The sequence below is a fragment of the Penaeus vannamei genome, chromosome 5 (genome assembly GCF_042767895.1).
Source record: "Penaeus vannamei isolate JL-2024 chromosome 5, ASM4276789v1, whole genome shotgun sequence".
NCBI classification, from domain to species: domain Eukaryota; kingdom Metazoa; phylum Arthropoda; class Malacostraca; order Decapoda; family Penaeidae; genus Penaeus; species Penaeus vannamei.
The window spans coordinates 31,404,543-31,414,542 of NC_091553.1; the positions used below are offsets into that span (position 1 = coordinate 31,404,543).

Genomic DNA, 10,000 nt, shown 5'->3' on the forward strand with positions numbered 1-10,000 from the left:
GAAGGGATGGAGTGGGAACGACATGAGGGAAGGAGAAGTGGGGTTAGGTGAAGGGCAGGAGAAGAGGGGAGGAGTGTCGGGCGGGAAGGGGTGGAGGAGAAGAGAGGAGGAAGAGAAGGGAGGGAAAGAGGAGACTGGTGGAGGGGAGGCGGAGAAGGTACTGGAAAATGAGGAAAATGAGGATAGCAGAAAGAAAAGGGAGGAAGGAAAAGGAAAGAAAGGGTCTACATCGATGAAGAGAAACTATTCCTGTGATAAATACGAGTAAAATAATGAAAAAAAAATCCGATGACGCAGACGATGACAGAAATATAGTGATTGGTATTACTAATACTAATGCTAAGGCCAATAACAATGTCACTATCAATACTATTGCCACTAATAATAAGGATAGAAGTAATAACAGTGATATTGCCAAAATTACTACGACTACCAATAACACTAGCACTCCCACATTAACACTACCGCCATAACCACCACTACTACTAGTATAACAACAACAACAAAGATGATAATGCGACAACAACAGTCATAATAATGATGGCGCTAGTAAGAACAACAACTGCATCAACACTACTCATACAAAGAGTAACAAAAACAAGAATGTCAATAAGTATAAAAACAATATCTAAGTAAAATATCGAATTCACAAGAAACTGACCCTAACACTGACGAAGCGCCGGAGCTCTACCAGTTGCGGAAAACTATACGTCACGTGACTCACCAGCAGAATTACGACCATAAACAAAATCGATAGAGGGATATGCCATTACAATTCTAATTCTCTTTGTTATCTTGCTTCCTCCCACTCTCCTAGCAGCCCTTCTTTCTTTACCTATCTACATACGTGTTTATTCATTCATATATTTCTTCCTTCCTTTCCCTTCCTTTCTTGCTTACATCCTTTTTGTCTTTCCCCCTTCCATTGGTCCCCCCCACCACGATCCATCCATCCATCCCGCAAACCCCTCCCCTCCCACCCCACGCCCCTCCCACCGAGCGCAAACACATGCTTTCTTTTCTTCTTCTGTCCTGCAGCCCCACGTTCATCGCGTCTTTTTCCCCCTCTTCCTTTTTTCTCTCTCTTGCTTTATTTTTTTCTTCTACCCTTTCCATATATCTTTAACCATCCATTCACTGTAGGACTATGTACTTGATATCCCACCCCTTTCTCTTATCATTTGATTACATTCTGGTTAGAGAAACCTATCTGTCTATAGTATCTGTGAATCGCAAACTTTCATCCATCTTTCCAACTAGGTTCTAGCAACAACTAGCGCTATTTAGCTTCACCCTAGTGCCATCTAGCTTCACCCTAGTGCTAACTAGCTTCACCCTAGTGGTATCTAGCTTCACCCTAGTGGTATCTAGCTTCACCCTAGTGGTATCTAGCTTCACCCTAGTGGTATCTAGCTTCACCCTAGTGGTATCTAGCTTCACCCTAGTGGTATCTAGCTTCACCCTAGTGGTATCTAGCTTCACCCTAGTGGTATCTAGCTTCACCCTAGTGGTATCTAGCTTCACCCTAGTGGTATCTAGCTTCACCCTAGTGGTATCTAGCTTCACCCTAGTGGTATCTAGCTTCACCATAGTGGTATCTAGCTTCACCCTAGTGCTAACTAGCTTCACCCTAGTGCTAACTAGCTTCACACTAGTGCTATCTAGCTTCACCCTAGTGCTAACTAGCTACTAGTCACACCTGCCTTCACCTTGCGCTATCTAGCTTATAGTCCCACAGAGCTCCTGGTCCTAGCAAAAGTCACCTAGTCCCATCTACCGCTCCCTTCTTTCCCATTCTTTCTCCCTACTGAACCTCGACTCCCCTCTCAGAATGTGTAAATAAGCAATGACGCTAAAAACGACACAAAAGCTCTGCTGAATCACGGCTGCCACACACTTCACTTTGGAACTAAAATGACGTAGTTTTCTAGAAAAAAAGAGAAAAAAATGATATATCGGTCACGTTACTGGTACGGCATCAGGCATAATGTCCGCACTCGTGACAAATCCGGTTGCGAGTCCCTAAGATACTCCAAATAAAAATGTTACCCAGATTCCTCCAAAATTCACCCGAATGTTCACTCTCAACGGCCAAAACAGTTAAAGATGGCAACACCAACCCCGCGATACACACTCAAACATAAAGAACAATGAGAAGAGAGAACAAACCAGGAGAGCGAAAAGAAGAGAGAGGATAGTGGGAGAGGGAGGAAAGAGGAGAGGGGAGGAGGAGGAGGAGGAAGGATAAGGAGAGGAGAAGAGGAAAAGGAGGGACGAGGGGGATGGAGGAGGCTAGATTTAAAGATTTAGTTTTAATTCCATTTGTTACATTGGATATTCTTTGCTGTGACTTACTGTCTGTTTTAGGGAAAGAGGGAGACGAAGTAGGAGAAAGGGAGAAGGAAAAGCAAGGAAAAGATAATCCGAAAGGGGGAGGAAAGGAGATGAATAAATAAGCAGATAAGTAGAAAAGTAGAGAAACAGAGTGCGAATTACGAATGCTAGCAAGGCTCCTTCTGCTTTCGCCTCCGAGTCCTCATGTCACCAAGATGGTTAAGATGTCTAAACAAACATGGGACAATTTCTGACGAGGCGAAACGAGCGCCCCTGGCAGCCGGCGACGTCGCACTGTAATAACCAGACGGAAGTGAGATGGGCGCTGAAGGGAAGTGAGTGCCACCGACTAAGAAGAGAGTGAATGACAAAGAAATGAGACCGAATTCCTAACAATGAGATACCGAGGTCTATTATGAAATTAACGGACAAATAAAATTAGAGCATTCGTAACAGGGTATGTCTTTCTGGTAACAAATATTCGAAGTAGCTATCAGTGTAAATGACAAAACAAAAAATCACATACAGGCGCATTCCTTTATCAAATACCATGAACAAGTAAAGCATCAAGGTAGCACATTTGTGAGAATTATTTGTGGTACACTGACTGCTTGTTGAAAACACAAAAATAAAGGTTAAAAAATTACTTATTAAGAACGTGACCTAACATGACAGAAGAGATTAGCGTACTGGTGTAGAATGTGGCTAAGAAAAAAATCCCGACAGATGTCTGAATAGTCGAAACAAGATGGGTTAACTAGGATTTTCAGTGGTTTTACCCTTAGATACATTAACAAGGGAAGTGGGAATCTAGGTAGTGATCATAAAAAATCGCATGATAAGAGACAACCATATCTACTTGTAGATTAAATCCATCTATCTATTTCTAAACATTTGATCACGATTGTGTGTCATTCCCCAGCAAAATATATACACTGATACTTTCAAGAAGTACACCTGAATAATTACAATGACTATGATGTAAGACGTGTTGCATGTCAACAGTTGAATGAAGAAATATCAGCTCAGATGAAAAAAAAACGGACGATTAATTATGGTGGACGACCAGTAATGAATCCTTTTATCTTAGCTTTTATTAAACATTTCTAAGTAAAACAAATCTACCCAACTATACCTAATTAAAACAGTGACTCACTTTAATAATGGCAAAGTGTGATATCGATCTCCGGAAGTGTGTTCGTCCCGAGCTGGCCCCAGTGCAACTTTTTGTTCATTGAAACGGGATGCTTGGTTTTGCGAAGGATTCATGCTGAACAAGTTGCGAATAAAACAACGAAGGGACGAGCAGGATAAACTGGAACATGCCGGAGACAGGCCTTTTTGCAACGCTTCTACTTCCGTCTAAGCCTAAAGCAGCAATACAGCAAAAAAAAAATAATAATAAAAAAATAATAATAAAATAAAAATAAAAGTACTTGGCGTATTCGTGTGCTTCCTTATTCTTCCCTTTGTTGTCTGATTGATTTGCTTCCTTCTAATATCTGCTGTAGCTTGCTTTTAGCCAAGATTTGCCGAGCTTGGAAGAGGAAATTGGGCTAGCTTGGGTTCATCATGAGGCGAGCTACCCTGAGGGAGAGAGCGAGGGCCGAACTCCCCCCTGCCTGATGGGCGAGGGATCCGAGCTGGGGAGGATCACTTTACTGCTGCCGGAAGGGCGCTGATCGTACTGCTGGCCAGATGTAGGTATATCAGGAGGCTACTTACTGAAAGGAAGAAGCAGAGGAAGGAGGAGAGAAAAAGGGAAGGGGGAGAGAAAAAGGGAAGAGGAGAGAAAGAGGGAGGTGGAGAGGGACAGGAAGGGAACCTGGAAGAGATGAATGGAGGGAAGGAAAACACGGGGAGACAGAGAGAGAGAGAGAGCGAAAGCGAAAGAGAAACAGGTATAGCGGGAATAAATGAATTGAGGAGGGAGGGAAGGAAGGAGAGATGAGTGGAATGAGGGGGGGGGAGAAAGGAAAGGAAAGGAAAGAGAAAGAGAAAGAGAGAGTGGGGAGGGAAAGAGAGACAGATGCATCCTCTTTGTATAATCCCTGTTTTCTTGACATCCAGTTCTTTCGCAACGAGAATTTCCTCAATGTTTCGTCTTCACTAGTGTGCACAAGCAAAGCAAACGTGAAACTCTTGCATGGTTGCCCCACATCATTCTATAAATGCACGCACACGCAAAGCCGCAGCAATCTCCCCCAATCGGGGAAAAAATCACACTCCATCGATAACACTATCGCTTCAGGAACAAACCGCCATTGTTCAAACAGTCGCCCTAACAAACCCGATAGCAACTCCACCCGCCGCGTAATTAAAAGGCTTGGCCATTAATTAACAAAAGCCAAAACTGGATGATAGGTTCCCCTTGCGCGACGCATCCGGAGGCCCTCCTTCATATTTTTTTTTTCTTTTCTCGGCCCCTAACTGCATATGAGCCATTCCCAGAAAAGAATAACGTGCGCATTTTTTTTCTTCTCCACATTCCCACGGAACAAAAGCGTGTCATTTTTTCTCCAGCCTAGGCCTACCTTCAGATTCCAAAACTCGAACATACACTAATCCAACTCCACCTTCAAGTCACTTTTTTTGTTCTCTCTCCATCCCAGGCCTATCTGCAAATTCCAAAAACTCCAAGACACGTAATCCAACTCCATGTTCAAGTGAACAATGCGACGCCACTTGAAGACCCACCAAGCCTGGGCATACTGAACACACCCTTAACCTCTTGGATCAAGCTATCCCCCCTCTCCCCTTTCCCCCCTGGAGTGACGCGCGAACTGCCATAAACATGCCCCCCCAGTGATCCAGGTGTGACGGGCGGCAATCGTGGCGCAGGTGCCCGAGGCCGGCGAGGGACAAAGGCATACGTCAAGAGGGTGCCAATGGGGCGGCCTAGTGATCGAAGAGGTGGATATGGAGGAGAGGAAGGCGGGTGGCGGAAGACGGATGGAATAGAATGTGGAGGTAGAATGTGGAGGTTGAAGGTGGAGGTTGGAGGCGGAGGCATCATAAGAGGACGACGAGGAAGAATGGGAGGTGGTGGCAATGGTGAAGGAAGAGGAGGATGAGGAGGAGGAGAAACAGAAGAAGGAAAAGAAGTGAAGGTGGAGGAGGAGGAACAAGAGGAAGAGGAGGAGGAGGAGGACGAGGACGAAGAAGAGAAGGAACAGGAGGAAATGGAATGGAGAAGGACGAGGGAGGGTGAAAGGAGGAGGAGAGAAAGGACGAGGAAGAGAAAAAGGGCGAGGACGAAAGTAAGGAGGAGGAGCAGGAGGTGGAGGAAGGAGGAGGGACAAGATGAGAGGGAGGAGAGGAGAGGAGAGGAAATAGGTGGAAGGATGAAGAGAAAAACGGAAGAGGAGGTGGGAAGAGACGGATGAAGGAAGAGAAAAGGGTAGAGGAGGGGGAAGAGGCGGTGGAGGGAGAGAAGGACGAAGAGGCGGAGGGAGAGAAGAGGGAGAACAGGAGGAGCCGAGCTCGAGGCGTGCGAGGACGGAGTGCCGGGAAGGGGTCAGAAGATGGCGCGTGCTTAAAGGAGATGTTGTGACAGCCAGCGGAGACATGTATAAAAAAAAACGAGTTCGAGCCTTGCACTAACTGTATTCCTTCTTTTTATCTTTCTTTTAAACGCAACATCATCCTCTTACAAAACCAAAGAAAAGAAAAACGACACAAAAGAACTCTCGTCCCAAGCGAGTGCTTGACTAAGGACGGAGCACACACCGTTCTTCCTCTCTTTCTCTCTCACTCACTCACTCTCTCAACTCACTCACTCACTCACTCTTGTTCTCGTTCTCTATCCCCCTCTCTCGCTCTCTCCCTCACTCTCACTCTCTCTCCCTCTCTCTCACTCTCCCTCTCTCTCACTTTCACTCACTCTCACTCTCTCTCCCTCTCTCTCACTCTCCCTCTCTCTCACTTTCACTCTCTCTCACTCTCTCTCCCTCTTCCTTTCTCTCTCTCTCTCTCTCTCTCTCTCTCTCTCTCTCTCTCTCTCTCTCTCTCTCTCTCTCTCTCTCTCTCTCTCTCTCTCTCTCTCTCTCTCTCTCTCTCCCTTTCCCTCTCTTCCTCCCTTTCCCTCTCTTCCTCCCTTTCCCTCTCTTCCTCCCTTTCCCTCTCTTCCTCCCTTTCCCTCTCTTCCTCCCTTTCCCTCTCTTCCTCCCTTTCCCTCTCTTCCTCCCTTTCTCTCTCTCCCTCCCATTCCCTCTCTCCCTCCCTTTCCCTCTCTCCCTCCCTTTCCCTCTCTCCCTCCCTTTCCCTCTCTCCCTCCCTTTCCCTCTCTCCCTCCCTTTCCCTCTCTCCCTCCCTTTCCCTCTCTCCCTCCCTTTCCCTCTCTCCCTCCCTTTCCCTCTCTCTCCCTTTCTCTCCCTCTCCCTTTCCCTCTCCCTCTCTCTCCCTTTCCCTCTCCCTCTCTCTCCCTTTCCCTCTCCCTCATCGTCCCTCTTTCCCTTTCCCTCTCCCTCATCGTCCCTCTTTCCCTTTCCCTCTCCCTCTCCTTCCCTTTCCCTCTCCCTCTCCCTCTCCCTCTCCCTCTCCCTCTCCCTCTCCCTCTCTCTCACTCTCATCCTCAAGCTCACTCTCCCCATCTCCCCCATTCTAATCCTCACAGCACTATCAAATCTATTTGCTGTTAACAATCAAAAACCTCAACCAACCTCTCCCTCCAGCAATCGCTCCTTTTGCTGCTTGTTGCTTTGGCAGAGTCAACAACACGAACGAGTCTGCAAGAAGTGGATGCTGCGCCGCCTGATCAGCCGGGAGATGCGGTGGCCGGCGGGAAACACAACCAGGAAGCATCACCCGCGGTAACCAAGATACCCAGGCACATTAAAGGGACACGACGGCAGAAATCGCTAACTCTTGTAAAACCTATCAATCAACCGAGCAATCAATTAACAAATCACTATTTACAAACGGTACTATGAAACCAATGCAAATACATCCAACACCTCATCACCGTCATCTTCATCGTCATTGCCATCATCATCACGCATACAAAAATAACAATAGCAATAACAATAATATAAAAATAATAACCACCACCATCATAACGGTAATATATAAAATGTATAAAATATGTATAAAAAATGTATAAAAAATGTATAAAAATGTAAAATGTATAAAAATGCGATATCTGCAGTAGAGATATCAAAATACAAGTAACTGATTAGCTTTCTATATTCAACTTCACATTTTTTTCTATTTAGAACAACATGATGCCGAAATCATTTGGGTGCCTTTCTATCTATCATTCATTCAGAAATAATTCTTATTGTTTTTACTAGCTAAACGTGCGAAATTGGGCTTTTGGACATGCGCGTCCAAAAGTTTTCATCTATAGGCCTACATTGGCCTGAGAACACCTTCGGACGCGCATGCCCTAGTGTAACACGACACAACACCAGAAAAGGTTAAGAAGTATTCCCATATCCTAGTTTATGGATATCTTTGCAAAATACCACTCATACTGAGCTCAGGATGATGCAGTTACGGAGTCAAGTACTTTTCCGCTGCGCCTTTGATCCTCGCTCATGCCAGCACTCAGCCATAGCCGAGTTGCTTGGAAGAGGCTGACCGGCTGCGAACCAAAGACTTTGACAATGCAAAGCCACCGCCCTGTAAATGAGCTCCGTCACCCCCACTTAAATACAATAAACAAAGCAACCCACAATACTTAGCTATCTCTACCAATGACATTTTTAAAGTAAGTCCCATGCATTCCACGATATAATGAATTCGGTTTTGTCAACATGCCTTTCCTACTGTATCTGAACACGGAAAAAAAGCCTTTCGGCGTTACCTTTCGGCTCTCCCGCGTGCAGGGAACCTGGCAGCGTACACTCACCTGAAAGATACAAATTTCATTAGAACACGACTAGTAATCATCGATCAAAAGTCAAGATACAATTAATGCTACTCCTGAAACCAACGCGTGATCAAATTCATGATAGACGTTATTTCATGCTGAAATGCCAATACACCCACACGCTGGGAACATCAATGCAAGAATACAGATCCTGTTCTGATGGAAAAAAGAAAACGTTCCCGACCGTGCAGCCAGAAATGGCAGACTACCAGCCGACGGAAGGGAAGGGAAGGGACAGGGAGGGAAGGGGGTCGTGCAGGGGGATGACAAAGATATTTACACATCTATTATAAAAAACACACACACGCTTTCCCCGTATCCTACTCATCAAAATAGGATGTGTGAAAAAATACAGAAAAAAGCGGTTAGAATAACCTATTTTCCAAACAAGGCGACAATCACAACCTAATCCCCCGGTATGAAAGGGGCTTGTGTTATCAGCGCTGGCACCACCGCCAAATGGCTGGTCCTTCCCTCGAGTGGTTCGCATTACTAAGGCCGTTCTTGCATCGTGACTACTCCCTGACACCCACTCGCCCATACGCAGATGCCTTCTGGTTAAGTACCCAAAGCTCGCTCCTGCAATCGCACACGCACAAGCAGTCTACCACAAGTGCATTCATACTTATATAAGCGATCTCTCTCCCCCCCTCTCTCTCTCTCTTTCTCTATCCCCCCTCCCTCCCCCTCTCTCTCCTAATCCCTTTCTCTCTCTCCCAATCCCTTTCTCCCTCTCCCTCTCTCTCTAGATGCTAGTTGATGAGAGAAACATAGACATATTATGCATCAGTGAAACATGGCTCCATCAGGAAATGGTTAGTAATTTCATCAAAATTCCAAGTTTAAAAGTTTATAGTTGTGATGCAGGGCGACGATTAGGAGTATGTGTATATGTAAGGGATACCTTAAAATCAAACAGGATATATATTACAACAGTTAACAATACTGCTGTAGTAGATGTCTGCCTTCCTTTATTATTTGCGTTGTCTATAGGCACCCCCATGCTACCTCAGAATCTTTTGAATACATTGAAAATGCTTTTAGGGAAATGTCTTTAAAAAAACGCTTTTCATCTTAGGTGACTTAAAACGCAACATGGTTTTAGAAATAGGTTATCTACTGAAATAGCTTTACTACAAATTACTGATGAGATTTAAAGCAATGATAAAAATCAGGTAAATTTGCTCACATTATGCGACCTTTCTAAAGCTTTTGATAGTGTCAACCATGATATTCTTCTTAACACATTAGCAAATAAAAAAACTAATACCTTTTGGTTATTCATTTACAAGGACTCAGTCGGTAAGAATCAATGATGGTATGTTCTCAAAACACCAAATAAATTTAGGCGTTCCTCAAGGATCTATTTTAGGTCCGATCTTATTTATAATGTTCATAAATGATCTATCAACAGTAGCACATAACTGCCTTCTAGTGTAGTATGCCGATGCTTCACAGTTTCAAAATAGTGACTCAATAAACAACTTAAATACATTAATAAGAAACACTCAACTTACTCTTACTCAAGTAAAATTATATTTTGACACTAATGGCGTTCAACCGAATCCACATAAAACTCAATAAATATTCATAGGTAGTCAACAGAACAGCTGAAATTCCTAATGACTCGACCATACAATTTGAAGGCTGCTCTATCAAACCGAACACTTCCTTCCTTCCTTCCTTCCATATCTCTCTCTCTCTCTCTCTCTCTCTCTCTCTCTCTCTCTCTCTCTCTCTCTCTCTCTCCCTATCACCCTTCTCTCTCTCTCTCCCTATCACCCTTCTCTCTCT

The 10,000-nt window shown here is 44.7% G+C and overlaps 1 protein-coding gene across 1 annotated transcript in view; it reads right to left on the minus strand.

Moving 5' to 3' along the window:
• Positions 1-10,000, minus strand: part of ena (ENAH actin regulator enabled) — a 125,417-nt gene that overhangs the window by 105,608 nt on the left and 9,809 nt on the right. The window lies entirely within an intron of this gene.